At 42.5% G+C, this 15231-nt stretch overlaps 1 long non-coding RNA gene across 4 annotated transcripts in view; it reads left to right on the top strand.

Moving 5' to 3' along the window:
* Positions 1–2025: 2025 nt before the first annotated feature.
* LOC124971357 (uncharacterized) overlaps positions 2026–15231 on the top strand; it is a 104194-nt gene continuing 90988 nt past the window's right edge. For 3 of the 4 annotated variants that reach the window (XR_007106323.1, XR_007106326.1, XR_007106324.1), the window contains exons 1-2: positions 2026–2280; positions 2734–2885. This is a non-coding gene — a long non-coding RNA (uncharacterized LOC124971357). The remainder of the gene's footprint in view (positions 2281–2733; positions 2886–15231) is intronic. The other variant, XR_007106325.1, reaches the window with a different exon arrangement.

The following is a 15231-nucleotide window of genomic DNA, read 5'->3' on the forward strand; positions in this document are numbered from 1 at the left end:
ATCCATTTCCATAAGATGAGCCTTCACTGCAATCACTTGTGTTCAGGAATTGAGAAGACTTTAGTACAAACTGTTCCCTAAGCCATATGAAAAACTGTATCTTCAACATGTGGTACGATGAGTGTGCAATAATGACATGGGGCATTTATTCACCTTAAGAAGTGTTGTTGTGAAACACTGTCTCCTGCTACAGGGGTAGCCCTTGGCAAGGACGTCACTTTCATTAGGCACACAGAGGCAGAACCCCTTCAGTAGAGAGGTAGTAGGGATGCCTTTAGTCCTTGACCTTTGTGACTGTCCCAAAACAGAACTGCTCATTGGATAAGTCTTCCCAATTCTTGGGAACATTAGTAGGAAACTCACTTGCAAGCAAATCTAGTGACATTCTTCAGTATCAGCTTTATAGGAGTAAAGTGGATGTGATGTCGTTATTCTTTGTTCACAAATCTCAGTTGGTCTAAAGCTCAGATTTGGAGCATCAGACTCTTTGGGTGCCCCTTAAAAACACAAACATTGTGAAGTAAAAACAGTAATATTTGGAATAATGAACACTAAAATTGGGCTGGGGATATAGCTCAGTGGTAGAGGGTCTAGCATATGCAAAGCCCTGGGTCTAATCCCCAACACTTAAAAATGAAGAAGGAAGAAAGGAAAGAAAAAAAGAGAGGAGTGGGGGGAGAGAAAGGGAGGGAGGGAGGGAGAGAAAGATGGATGGATGGATGAATGGATGAGACAAAACAAGAGAACAGTTGTGGGTTCATTTTAAGACCCACATCAGAGAGTAGAGCAGAACAAGTGCTCCTAAAGGGCATGTTAGTACCAAATGTTTTGAGGTGAGGGTCCTGGGTGTGCAACCCCTATTTATCCTCTCAAACAAAGTCATTCATGAGATAGAGAAGGAGTGGATATGTAGAGAGGGAGATGTGTTTTCTCATGGGTATCTTTCCAGATTGAAGAAAATATCAAGGTAATGATTAAGAATTCCTCAAACACCATTACCCTATGTAAATTTATGATTACACAAATGGTATGCCTTTACGCCATGTACAAACAGAGAAACAACATGTATCCCATTTGTTTACAATAAAAAAAAAAGAATTCCTCAGGATCAGTCAATATATGGATGACCTGACTAGGTTTCTACCTACTACATTTCAATATTATTGTACTCCTGCATCCCTTAAATAGAACAGATTCCCCAAATGACATTTTTAGTGTCCATAGATCATACAGTTGAGTAATTAAGGACAATCTCTTAGTTTTCTACCAGATGACTAAGTGCTTACAACGATGTTTTATAAATGCTTAACTACAGAGGGCTAATTCAACTCCAAGAGCTCGAGGAGATATTCCTGGGACTGTGTGCTGGTACTACACCCCGCAGTGCCACCTTTAGAGCACACAATTCCTGGAAAAAAGGGCATTTTTTTTCCCCAACAAACTGGGCAGAGTTCCCAAAACTGCCTTAGCCTCAGCCTAGACCCTGTAACTAGTGTGCTTTCTCAGGTGGTGGCCTGAGGAGTGAAGGAATTTTGTTCTCAGTGAAAAGGAAGAAGTCGAGGACCAGGGAGAAACATTTCCAATTTGATGGAACAGCCCCAGCTCACGGTGGCCATAGTAACCTCGCCTCAACAAGGCGACCTTGACGACTTTTTCCTAGAGACTGCCCGCATAAAGCAGGGCCCCTCCTCCAGGCGCTTGGACTCATCTGAGGGTGTGGGCAGAGTTCTTCCCGTCGCCTGAGTCTGAGCCTGGCTCCTCTAATTAGTGCACTTTCCCAGGTGGCGGCCTGAAGAGTGAAGGTGTTTTGACTTCAGAGAAAGAAAGGGGACTGGGAGGAGGGCTGTGCTGAAGCATTTCTGCAGCGGAGTATCACCTGGGCGTGTCGGTTGCCATAGAAACGTGACGTCATCGTGGCGACTGTGACGACATTCTAAAGGAGACGGACGTGGCGTGGTTAGAAAGCAGGGCTCCGCCTCCAGGTGTTTGGACTCAGCTGAGAGTGTGGGCAGGGTTCTCCCCATTGCCTGAGTCTGAGCCTGGTTCCTCTAATTAGCCACTTCCTGAGGTGGTGGATTGAAGAGTAAAGGTGTGTTAATTTCCTAGAAAGGCGAGGAGACAAAGAGGAAGGATTTCTGAAGGATTTCAGAAGGATTTCTGGTGCAGAGGACCAACCTGCGCGTGGCGGTTGCCATAGAATCCTGACGCTATTGTGGCGACTGTGACGACACTCTAAAGGAGACCGACTTGCTGTGGTTCCAGAGTAGGTTCCACCAACAGGTATTTGGACCCAGGGGAGGGCGTGGCTGCCCCGCGGGCAGGGCAGAAGTGCCCTGGAATGTGGGGAGAGGAAGGGATCCCAGACCCACGTCGCCTCGTTCCTGTTCTGGGACTTGGTGCCCTGATGATGCCAGAGGTAGACATGGGACCCTCCTGACCCCAGGCAGCGTGATGTCCTGCTCCAGGGTGTCCTGGACCTACTTTCTATGTAAAGGCAGGGCTTGGGAGGACAACACAGGGAATAGCTCTCTGTGAAGCCAGCTTGTCCTTTGTAAAATGGGGGTAGGAATGCACACCAATGGGATTGGTGGAAACTTCAGAGATGACACACGTGTTAGCCCCAGTGCTTTGTGTTTATTGTGGGATCGCGAATACTTGCTTCAGTGCCTAGCATGGTTCCACGGATTATAGTTATTACAACAGAACATTGTAATTTCTGAATTCTGTCTCCAGAATCCAGACAGCTCTTTCTCTGGTGACTGAGCTCATATCAGATTTCTGAAGAAGACAGTTTCTGAGGATGTGGGTCATGAAGGCTACTGAAGCTTCTGCTGTGGATTCGAAGGGCAGCAGTGCTCAGGAGACCCCTGACACTTCCATTCCCGGTAAGATAAAACGTCTGGCTCAAGTGAGTTCAGAGATCTGAACAAGACTATGTTGCCGAATAGTACACACAAGATTCACATAATAGCCAGAAAATAGAGAAGCTATTTTAATCTGATCCTTGAAGAGATTTAACCGGTGAAATTTACCTTCATCAACTACCATGCTTGTATCAGCTCTTGAGGCCCGTCTTAGGTGCTCCTTTTTTTGTCACAAAGTAATAGTTATGTAAGTAACTCATTGTTTAACATGCACATCCAATACATAAATTTTCTGACTGTTAATAATAATCAACAAAGTCATGTTGGCATGGAAATTTGTTGATTTTAATTAAAGTCCTTCTAACAGTTTGAAATTGTAACATGCATTCTTCCTAACTACAGTTTTATCCATTGTCTAATGATTATTTTATTTTTTAATATACATGACAGCAGAGTCAAATGATTATTTTAAGCCAGAAATGTTCCAAGAGTTAGCTTAAAATGTCACTTAGGAGAATTTAAAATTTGTAAAATAACAATTACTTGTGTATTTGTCCTATTATTGTGATGCCTACTAATATCATTAAAATGGTCAGGTGCTCTTAAGAACTATTATGGTTATTTTCCCAGCACATCACATTTTTAGAACATTTTCCTTTCACCATGTTTTGTCCCTAGGCATTCACTTATGTTTTTTAACATATTAATTAGATTTCTTATACTTTGGTTTAAATATAATAAGATGGCTTGTACTTTTTTGATCTGGCTTATTTCATTAAGCTTACATATTGGTTTTAGTTTTCTAAATTATCTTAGCCATGAATATATGAAACAGCAGAAACATTATTTCTTAATACTTGGGAAAGACTTTCTTGAGTATTCAGTACATACAATCCTTTAGAGGAAGACTTGGGTATGGGAACCAAGATTACCATTTCTTTTGTGAAGCACCAAAATATCCTTTTATATATGCTGAAGAAAAAATACTTAATAGGTTTATCTACAAATTTAAGATTATAATAAATATTATACAAATGAATACGACAATTCAGAGTTATTAAACTTTTCCCAAAATAGTATGCTCTGTGGAGTGAATGAATTTGTACCCTCCTCTGAATTGATAGGTTGAAGCCCTGCTGCCCAGTGAGATATTATTTGGATGTGTGACCTTTAAGAGGTATTTGTTTTAGATGAGGTCATGAGGGTAGAGAACAGAGTAGTATTATCTCATTGTAGTTTTATTTACATTTCTCTGATTTCTAATGATTGTTACTGTTCATGTACTTGTTTGACACTTCCATATCTTCTTCAGGTGATGGCTTTCTAAATATTTGCATGTATATTTATTACAGTATCTATTTCAGTGACTTTTGAGAGGTTTTCTATCATCTAGAAATAAGTCTTTTATCAGATATATAAATGGGAAACACTTTTCTGCAAGTCAGTGGCTTCTCTGTTCATTTTTTCAACAGTGTTTGGAAGAGCGTTTTTAATTTTGAGGAAGTCTAGTTTATTGATTTGTTCACTTTATAAGTCATGTTTCTGTTATCTCATGTATGATATCTTAGGCAAAAGGATTTTCTCATGAATTTTATTCTAGAAAATTTATAGGTAGTTGTTTTATATTTAGTTCTATGATACATTTTGAGTTACCTTTATATGTGGTACAATATATGGATCAGAGTTTGTTTGTCATACAAATATCCAAAAGTCCCAGCATCATTTTTGAAAAGAGTATCATTTCTCAACTGGATGACCTCTGTATCTTTGTCAAAATTAGTTGCCCTCATACAGAACTGAGGATGTTTTTCTAAATTCTTTTTTTTAATCTGCTTTTATGTATTAATGCCAAGAGCACACTGACTTGATTGCTGTTGGTTTATAGTGTGTCATGAAATCAGGTTTAGTTTGTAGTTTGTACACTCCCTTGTGCTTCTTCAAATTTTTTTTTCATATTTTAGAATCTTTGAATTTCCATATGAATTTTTGAATCAGTTTATCAATTACTCTTAAAAATAGATAGAATTTTTATTCAGTTTACATTGAATCTATAGATCAGATGGGGAATAATAAGCATCATAATAATCCTGAATTTTCTGGTTGTGTGATGAGTGTACAATAATGACAAGGGACATTTATTCACCTTAAGAAGTGTTGTCCTGAAACACTGTCTCCAAGTTCTTGGCAAGGAAGTCACTTTCATTAGGTACACACAGACAGGAATCCTTCAGTAGACAGCTGGTAGGTATGCATTGCAGTACCTAGGGTTTGTGACTGTCCCTAAACATCCCTGCAGATTGGATAAGTCTGCCCAGTTCTTGGGATCATTAGTAGGAAGCTCACTTGCAAGCAAATCTAAGTCACGTTCTTCAATATCAACTTTATAGGAATACAGTCAATGTAATGTTTTATTCTTCGGTCATATATTTCAGGTTTGAAGCATCAGGCTCTTTTTGGTGTCCCTTAACACCACAAGCATTGTGAAGTAAAAAACAGGAATATTTGGAGCAATAAATATACAAAAAGTAGGCTGGGAATATAACTCAGTGGTGGAGTGTTTATCTTGCATGTGAAGGCCCTGGGTCTAATCCCCAACACTGAAAAAGACAAAAAGGAAGGAAGGAAGAAAGACAAAACAAACCAAGAGCTGTGGGCCCATTTCAAGACACCCCTCAGAGGGTAGAGCAGAACAGGTGCTCCTAAAGGGCAGGTTACTACCAAGAGTTTTGAGGGGTTATACGTACATCCTCTATTTATCCTCCCAGACCAAGTCATTCCTGTGATAGAGAAGGAGTGGATATATATAGAGGGAGATGTGTTTTGGTCATGGGTGTCTATCCACATTGAAGAAAATATCAGGGATAGAGATTAGGAATTCCTCAGCATTAACCAATGTTGGGTGACTTGACCATTATTCCACTCCTGCCTCCCTGAAATAATTCATATTCCCAAATGACATTTTTGTTGTTCTTAGTTCATAGAGTTGAGCAATTATGAGCAGTTTCTTAGTTTTCCAAGAGATGGATAACTGCTTAGAATGGTATATTTTACATGTTTACCTACAGAGGGCTAGCTCATCACCAAGGGCCCTAGGAGGTATTCCTGGGTCTCTGTGTGCTGGTACTACTTCCCAAATATAACTTTTATTTATTTTTTTAAAAACACAAGTTCTGGATTTGTGTGTGTGTGTGTGTTTAATTTTTTCTTTCTTTTTTTCTTTTTTTTTTGGTACCAAGGATTGGACTCAGGGGTGTTAACCCCTGAGCCACATCCCAAGCCTTTTTTGTATTTTATTTAGAGACAGGATCTCGCTAAGTTGTTTAGGGCTCACTAAGTTGCCAAGGCTCACTTTGAACTTGCAGTCCTCCTGCTTCAGTCTCCTGAGCCGTTGGATTAAAGGCATGCGCAGTTGTACCTGGTCCTAGTTTCTCACTTTTAAAGCCAAAACAATTTTTGACAACAGGATCATGCTTTTTTCCACCAAATTGTGCAGAGTACATAAAATTGCCTTAGCCCATGCTAGGCCCTCTAGTTAGTATGCTATCTCAGGTGGTGGCCTGAAGTGTGGAGGCATTTTTTTTTCAGTTATAAGCAAGGTGACAAAGAGTCAAGAAGAAACATTTCCAATTTGATGCAACAGCCTGCACTGGTGGTTGCCATAGTAACCTGACATCATTCTGGTGACCCTGATGACATTTTGCTAGAGAATTCCATGTCCTGGTGATGGGAGCAGGGCCCCTCCTTAAGGAGTTTGGACTCATCTCAGGGTGTGCACAGAGTCTTCCCATTGCATGATTCTGGGCTTAGTTCCTCTAATTAGTACACTTTCTTGACTGGTGGACTGAAGAGTGAAGATGTTGTGCTTTTAGGGAAATGCACAGGTACAAAGAAGAGGCCTGTGCAGAGGGATTTCTGGTGAGGAGGACCAAACTGAGCATCAGAGTTGCCATGGAAACCTGACATAATTGTGGTGACTATGGCAACTGTGACACCATTCATAAGGAGTAAAAGTTAGTCTGGTGAGGAGAGCAGCATGCCACCTCCAGGTATTTGGAATCAGCGGAGGGTGTGGGTGTCTGCCAGTGGGGCCTAGTCTACCTGGAGTGTGGGGAGATGAAGGGACTCAAGACCCAAGTTGCCTTGTTCCTGCTCTGGGACTGGGTACCCCAGTGACTGGAGAGGGAGAAAGATGTGGGTACCTTCTGGTCCTAGGCAGCATGAAGTTATATGTGGTTTTTGAGGGATCATAAATACCTATATTATTTTAGGCCACTTCTTATTCTTTTCCAAATTTTTTGTTAGTGGAAGCAAGATGAATAAAAGTGAAAGAATAGGCCGTGGTGAGAAGCCTTCATACCTTCTGGTTGTTGTGATTACTACCTAGTAGTACCAGTGCCATTGGTCACTGACCCAGTGCCTAGCATGGCACCAGGCACACAGTTACTCTAATGAGGCACAGTGACTTGTGGTTCTGTTTCTCCCTGGGAAGCTCCTGGTTGGGCTTATATCAAGTGTCTGAAGGATGCAGTTTCTGAGGATCTGAGTGGTGATGGCTGCTAAAGCTTTTATTCCACATCTGAATGCTGCAGTGCTCAGGAGACCCCCACACTTCCACCCCTGGTGGGATATGACTCCTGCTTCATATGAGTTCACAGATCTAAACATAAACCTGTTGTTGAATAATGTTTATAAGATTCAAAAAATCATGTAAAGTAGACAAGCTATTTGAACCCATCATTTGGAGAAGAAAATGGAGTTTTATCCCATTGGCAGTATATATGTTTTGTTGTAGCCCTTGAGGCTCATTTTAGAGATGGCTTCTTAGTCTAAAAGCAGTGAATCCTGTAGCTTCTGGTAGGAACTTGATATTTAACATGTATTTTAAATAAATTTCGTATATTTTTTATTGTATTGTTACTGAAAAATACAGAAAATTATGGCACTGGAAAGAGACAAGCAGCATTTAGAATTACAGAGGAGTAAGGTTTATTCAGCAGTGGTGTGTGCTCAGAGGAGTCTTCTTCTAAAGCTAAGCAAAGCCCTTTTTCTCAGTATCCAATATAGAGTACAGACTTGCAGGTTTTAAGAATTTCTCATCTAAGTAGCCTTGATCACTTTTCCCTTTCCCTGTAGCTCTGGATCCTGCCAGAGCTGCTAAGCAAGCATGATTACAAAAGCTGAAACTAGCAGGTTGCAGTTGCTAACAGATATAAAAAGGAAAAAGAAACATCTTTGGAAGGAGTTGCTGCATATGTAGGCACCCAATAAATATGGCCATCATCACATAATCATAATCATCAAACATTGTCTTGATTCCACCTATCCAAGAGAACCATTCTCTGAAAAGACTGAGTCCCACCCATCCCAAGTCTGTACAGGCACATAGACCATTTTTACCATGCAATCTGTGTCTACCATGTTCACAAAATCATCTAAAGTACAGCAACTGAAACTAACAGGTTGCAGTTATTAACAGAGATTAAAAGGACAAAGAAACATCTTAGGGAGGAGTTGCTGTTTACTTTCCCCCCCTCTTGATCCTCAGGATGCATCTGTAACCTATAGAGAGCATCATTTTTTCACTTGATGGTATCCTCTCATGAATAATAGATGAGAGGTGTTCTTTTTTTTTAAACTGTCACTTTCTCTATAAAAATTTTTATAAAACTTATTAGGAGGAGCAGGAGGCAAGGAATAAGTAGGCACCAAATACTTGAGGTCATAGTCATCCCTATCATTGTCGTCATTCTACCTTTCTAATAGAACCATCCTCTGAAGAGGCTGAGTCCCATCCATTCCAAGTCTGTACAGGCACAATGGAAATCTTTAACATACAATCTGTGATCTTTTTTTATAACTTCCCCTGGTCATCTATATGTAAACAACAGTTACTCAAGTTTAATTTTCTATAGACCCCTCCCTCAGAGGCAAGTAAGTAGTCCAAGGCCAAAGGGTTCTTGTAAAGGGAATTCTGCAGCTTAGATTTTGTTGAGCCAATGTATCGAGGATCTCTGCTGATTCATTTGTTGTAATCTCCAAAACAACCTGTAAAATTATAATGCAACTTGGCATATAGGTAGGGGTACAATATCCCCAAGACCCATCTTCTGCCCTAGTGGCAGATCCATAGTTCTGAAAAATGCATTTTGGGGACAATTTATCATTCTTCGAATCACCAATCTGCAGGTCCCTTTGGTTTTTCTTGGTGACCTGTGTTTTACATATTAGTATACCCAATTGCTCTCCTTTTGATAATGGGAACAAGAAGAAAGACAGTTGGATTGTCCCTAACACACATGCCCCAGAATAGGCCATCTTTCTGCATGTTATGCAACATAATCTTTTTGGGGCTCGCCATTGGAGACTACTAGCACTGATATCATCCCATGTCTGTCTGAGGTGATAGAAACTAGGCAAGGGGTTAGGATTCGGCTCTGAATATTTTGAGGAGCCCCACCATTGGGTTTTCTGAGTTGTCACTTTATAGTACCTTTGTCCTAAACATGTTAGGCTTCCAACAGGAAGAGTACATTGCTTTCCTTTTTTGGAAAGCCAGTCTCTGCCTATGATGTAAGTTTTGAGGAGCCATATTCCATCAACAGATTGGGGTTGCCCATTCTCATTGTGAGACTCCAACAGGTCTAATTCTCTAGTCTGCCAAGGCCATTGGTCTCCCATTTTTGTTCCCCAACATACATAGCAAGAAGAGTCCTTTAAGGTTTGTGCAATGCACTCTGCTAAGGGTAAAAACAAGTTCTCAGTTTTGACAGAAATTGGCAGGGTGTGTTTTTTATCTCCTCATAAAATGAATGAAAGATCTGGTGAGAGGCAGTTTGAAATGTGACTGTAACCCTTTGGAAGTATAACAGAATTCCGGGGTCAGTGCCCCATCCATATATGCGTATGCCAATCATAAAGCCCTCCTTCCATCTAGGTTCACTTGTGTTGTAAATGGTGAAATTAACTGGGTTACAGGTTTTAGTTGGGCAGTCAGGAGGGGCTGTGCCCTTTTGAAGGATGGCTACTTTGTCTCCTTTATCCCATGTAGTCCAGGACTCACATCCCCAATAGGGACAGTAGAATTCATCAATAGCTCTGCATCTGGCCCAGAAGGATGTGCGTTGCTCACACATATATTTATCTTGAAGCCTGTATGTTCGTTCCCATGATAGGCTTCCACAGGGTGTTGCCCCCTCCTGGAACCAGGACCCATCCATAGCTTCACAGGCATCAAAGAGAAGTGACACTGGTAACATAGGGTTGGTGATTAGAGTTCAAGTGATTAGAGGCCCTTTCTCGTGACGGCGCCGGACCTCTAACCACTCCTCTGTTGGTGAGTATTGTGGGTCAAAGCATGTATATTGGTCCCCATGTTTACAAACAGAATACATAGTTCTGTTGTGAATACAACCCTCTTGAATTTCTCCAGGGAAGGAGAAATGGGTGGAATAGAGCAAGGTCCATGCAACTCCCTGGTCTGATCGAGTTACTTGGATACATGGGTCACATGAGGTGGGGGAATCTGGCAGGACTGTGGGGGCCCAGATGAACAACAGCAAGCAATAAGCATACATACTGAGAAAAGGAAGACCATGTAAACAGTAAGGAAATATTTGCACAGAATAAAACAGTTGTTTTTTTTCACCAGGTTGTCAACTCTTCAGGCTGCAGCCGTGCGTTGACTGATCAGCTTCCAGTGTGGCCAGAGCAGGGCTTTGAGATCGCTGTCTCTTTGTAGTGTCAGGTGCAGAGGTCTCTCTGGATTAAGGACTGTCCTCAATTTCCTCTGATCCTCTGTTGGGCCAACAGGTTTGGCTCTGGAATGGTGGATCCAGGTGTCTATTCCTGTTACTTTGAAAGCAGTAGAGATAGTTAACATTATAGTGTAGAGACTCTTGCATGTTGGTTTTAAGAGGGCTACTTTTTCCAGTCTTTTATCTATGCCTGGTCCCCAGGTTTGTGGAGGTGATCAGATATACTCAAGGATATTTTTATTCTATCTTTGACCAATTTCTGTATCTGAGGAATGGTGAGTCTCTATCCTTGTGGCTGCTTATGTAAATCTGTCTCCCAGTTCACCAGTGTCACCTCTTAAGCTGATCAGCAGGGGCAGTTGCCCATATAGGATTTCAAATGGTGAATTCTATACTTGCCTGGGGCAAACATGTCAGTTTTAAGAGGGCCTTGGGTAATATGTCTATCCAGGACAGGCTGGTTTCCAGACTTAATTTAGCTCATGTTAGCCAGAGGGTTTGGGTTCACATGCTGTACTTTTCCTAAGCTCTGTGGGTGATAAATATGTGCTTTCCACTGAATTCTTAAAGCCCTCACCACCTGCTGTCCTGCTTCAGCCACAAATGCTGGTCCATTGTCTGACCCTATGGTTGCAGGAATTCCATTTCTGGGAATAATGTCTCTCAGGAGAGCCTTGGTTACTTCCCCTGCCTTTTCTGTTCAGATTGGAAAACTTCCCACCCACCCCAAGAAGGTGCAGACAGAAACTAATAAATATCTATATCCTCAACGCATGGTGATTTCAGCGAAATCTACTTTCATATCTTAAAATGGGGATAGTCCCCAATGCTGTGTTTGTGCTGGATTTCTGGATCCCGGGTGAGTGTTGTTTTGTAAGCAGGTCATGGGAGAGGTCTGGGAGAGGGAGGAGCAGAGTTTTGGGAGATGAGCAACGAGGTAGTACATGTGTAATCAGGTTTCCATGGCAATTTTCTCTACGTGGGATAGTTCACATTGTTGGTGGAGTAGATTGTAAGCTAGTTGTTCTGGAATATAAACTAGATAGTGTCTTGTAAGCCACCAACCTGTCTTGGCCTTGGTTCCCCCTTCCTTTTTTATCCATTTCTCTACCTCAGGAGAGTACCTGCATTCTGGGGCTAGCAAGATTTTGGATTTTTCTGGGGGTGCTGCCAGGCATCAGTGTGGTGCTTGTTTAGGCTCTGGGTCATCTCCTTTGTAGTGGCCCTTGCAATGGGCAACTGCCACCTCCTTTATCTCCTATACCAATGCCAGAAGTTTTAGAATTTTATATTGGATTTTGATTCCTTTCCCTTCTGCAATGAGGGTCCTCTTTCCCTGTACATAGCTCTCTGGACATTTAGAGTAGCAAAGGCTTAGTGAGAGTCAGTACAGGTGTTGACCTACTGGTTTTGACTGAGTTACAATGCCCTAATTAATGCCCACAATTCTGTCCTTTGTGCTGACCACCCTTGGTCAAGCGCTTCTGCCTCTACTACCTTCGAGTCAGACACCACAGCACACCCAGCTATCCTCTTTCCATCTTCCATGAAACTACTTCCATCAGTGTATAGGATCAAGTCAGGGTTCTGGAGAGGTCTATCAGTTAAGACTGGTCTGCTGGAAAATATTTCATCCAGTACTTCTACACAGTCATGGTCAGGGGGCCCTGATTCCTCTGGTGGGAAGATATCTTGGTTTAGGGTTCACACAACTTCCATTTTTACCCATGGATTCTCACATTGATATCCCCTTGATATCAAGTCATTTGTGCATTTGTGAGCCAGTGGTGACCTCTGCTGTTCTTCAGGGTTACAACTGAATGTGGGCCTTTAACATTGAGGTTTTGTCCAAGTATCAGTTTGTCAGCTTCCCTTAGCTGCCAGTGCTCAGAGGCAGGGTGGCCATCTGTGGGTGACTGAGTCAATGTTTTTAGATAAACATGCTACCAGCCTTTGCTAAGTTCTAAATTCTTGGGTTAGGACTTCCAATGTTCTTTTCATGAACAAAGTGGTTGAACTCTCTGGTTATATTTGCAAATTCCAGGGCCAGAACCTTAGAGAGTTTGACCTTGATTGTCTGAAAGGCCACCTCTAGTTTGGTCTCCGCTCAAGGGGGTCTTTTTTTCTCTTTTTAAGACCTCATACAGGGGTCTGGCTAAGTCTGAGAACCAAGGGATCTGTATTCTGCAGAACTCTGCTGCTCCTGGGAACTCTTGAATTTTTGACAAGTGATCAGGAGGGGGATGGTGCAAACTGTGGGTGGTTTTTCCATCCCTGGCATTTGCTGTGAGTGCACAAGTTGTTAAAACCTAAGTTGTTAACCTGTCTCTGACAAATTTGTGTGTCTGTCTTTTTTTTGGATACTCGATATTCTGCCTCTGTTAGTAGGGAAAGAGGGCCTTTGTACCTTGTAGGCTTTGAGCCTGTGTTGAGCTGGCTAGCAAAATATCGTCAACATATTATAATAAGACACAGTTTAGTTCCTGTCCTGGGAACCCTGTCAAGTCATGGGCTAAAGCTCCATTGAAGAGTGCAGTGGAGTTTTTGAACCCTTGAGGAAGTCTTGTCCAAGTGAGCTGTTCAATAATCCCCATGTGTGGGTCTTCCCATTTGAAAGTCAACAGCAATTGGCTGACAGGTGCTGCCCGGAGGCAGAAAAAGGCATCTTTTAAATCCAGGCAAGTAAACCATTCATCACTAGAGGGGATTAGCCCCCGTGAGGTATATGGGTTAAGTACTGCTGTGTGTAGTGTAAGTGTTGCCTCGTTTATGACTCTCAAGTCCTGAACTGGATGGTACTCGTAAGTCCCCACTTTCTTCATGGACAACAAAAATGAGTGATCCAGGGTGACTGACATTTTATTAAAAGTTCACATTGAAAGAGTCTGTCCAAATGAGCCTGAATTACCAGTCAGTCCTCTTGTGAATTGAGTACTCTTGTAACTTCACAGGCTGAGCTCCCTGTTTTAAATCAGTTATAATGGGAGCATGACGTTTAGGTATGCCTGAGGGATTCCTCTCAGCCCACACTAGAGGGTGTTCAATTTCTAATTTAGTAGGAATGATCCTCTCCTGGGGGCAGAATGTAGGCGCCATTCTTTTTCTCTGCTCACAGCAAGAGTCATAATCAAAGGGGAGAGTGGTCCTGTTAATTCTAACTGGGCTGATCCATCAGCAGAGGAGGAAATTTGGGTTCCCTTTTTGGCAATCACTTCTCTCCCCGTCAAGGGGACAGGGAGTCTGGTAGGTAAAGAATATCATGTACCACTTCATGGCCTTGTAATTGGCATCCCCAGAGGCCACAAAAGGACCTATGGGTCTGAGCACCTGTGGCCCTGATGATTGTGGTTTCCTTCCCTGAGAAGGAGTGTACTTGTTGGGTGACCAGAGACTGTTCAGTGCCAGTGTCTACCTTGAAGTCCATTGGTTGGCCCCCTACTCTAATTCCAACCATCAACTTTTGGGGGCCTAATTGGATTCTGCTCCAGATAGGCTGATCAGGTTTGTGCTGGGTGTATTGGGTTGATATTGGCCTGGTGGGTCTGCCATTTTGGTCCTCCTCTTGGGGCAGTTGGTAGATTCATTTTCTCCGTGTCCCTTTTCCATGCAGTATGCACACTGATCACTACTAAGGGGTTTCTCTTTTCTGGTGTGGGACCCCTTGACTTATGGAGTGGTCTTGCTGGGGATACAGCCCTTGACAGGAAAGCCACTAGAAGTGCAGCTTTCTGTTTCATCCATTTTTTTACATCTTGGTGAGCTACTTGGTTGTGATTGACAAAAACTTTGTTAACTACTTCTAGTAGCTCTGTGGCATTTTCCCCTGAAAACCCCTCTAACTTATATAATTTCTTCTGGATGTCTGACTGAATATGCCTCATAGAGGCTTTATTCACCATTCACTCGTTCTCAGGGGCCTCAGTGTCAAAGGGATATAAACCTTGAAGCCTTCCCACATAGTCTCTCATAAAAATTAGCCAGACTCTGATCTGGACATGTTAGTGGGTTTCTTAGCTCCATCTTTTACTCCCTGCAAGAGGGCCTGCTGATACCTTTCTAACTGGCTTCTTCCCCTCTCTGTGTTGAGGTTCCATTGGGGCTCCTCAGGGAAGGCTCCCCATGCCCAGCTCTCCGCATCTGTTTGTCCTTCTGGGACTCGAGTTTGTAGACTTTTTGGAGCCTCATTTACAATTTGTCAGCATTCCTCATTGTTGATCAAGGTGAGGAGGAGCTGCTAGCAGTCCACCCGAGTAGGGCAGTGAGTTTGGAGAGTAGATTCCAAGAGATTAATGAGAGGGCTGGGGATATAGCTCAGTTGGTAGAGTGCCTGCCTCGTATGCACACGGCCCTGGGTTCAATCCCCAGCACCACAAAAAAAAAAAAAAAAGAGAGAGATTAATGAGAGCTTGGGGGCTTTTCAGAGTATGATGGGGTGTGATGTTTCCAGTCAAGGAGATCAGTTGAGGAAGAAGGCTTGTGGTAGTAGACTGGTCCCCCTCCCTGTATGGTTCCATCAGCAGGAATGTACTGTGGGCCTCTGGCCTCTCATAAGGACATTTGGAGTGCTACTGCTCCCTGTGTCAGTCAGAGGTGCCTACTCTTTGCTTCTGATG

The sequence above is a fragment of the Sciurus carolinensis genome, chromosome X (genome assembly GCF_902686445.1).
Source record: "Sciurus carolinensis chromosome X, mSciCar1.2, whole genome shotgun sequence".
Lineage (NCBI taxonomy): Eukaryota > Metazoa > Chordata > Mammalia > Rodentia > Sciuridae > Sciurus > Sciurus carolinensis.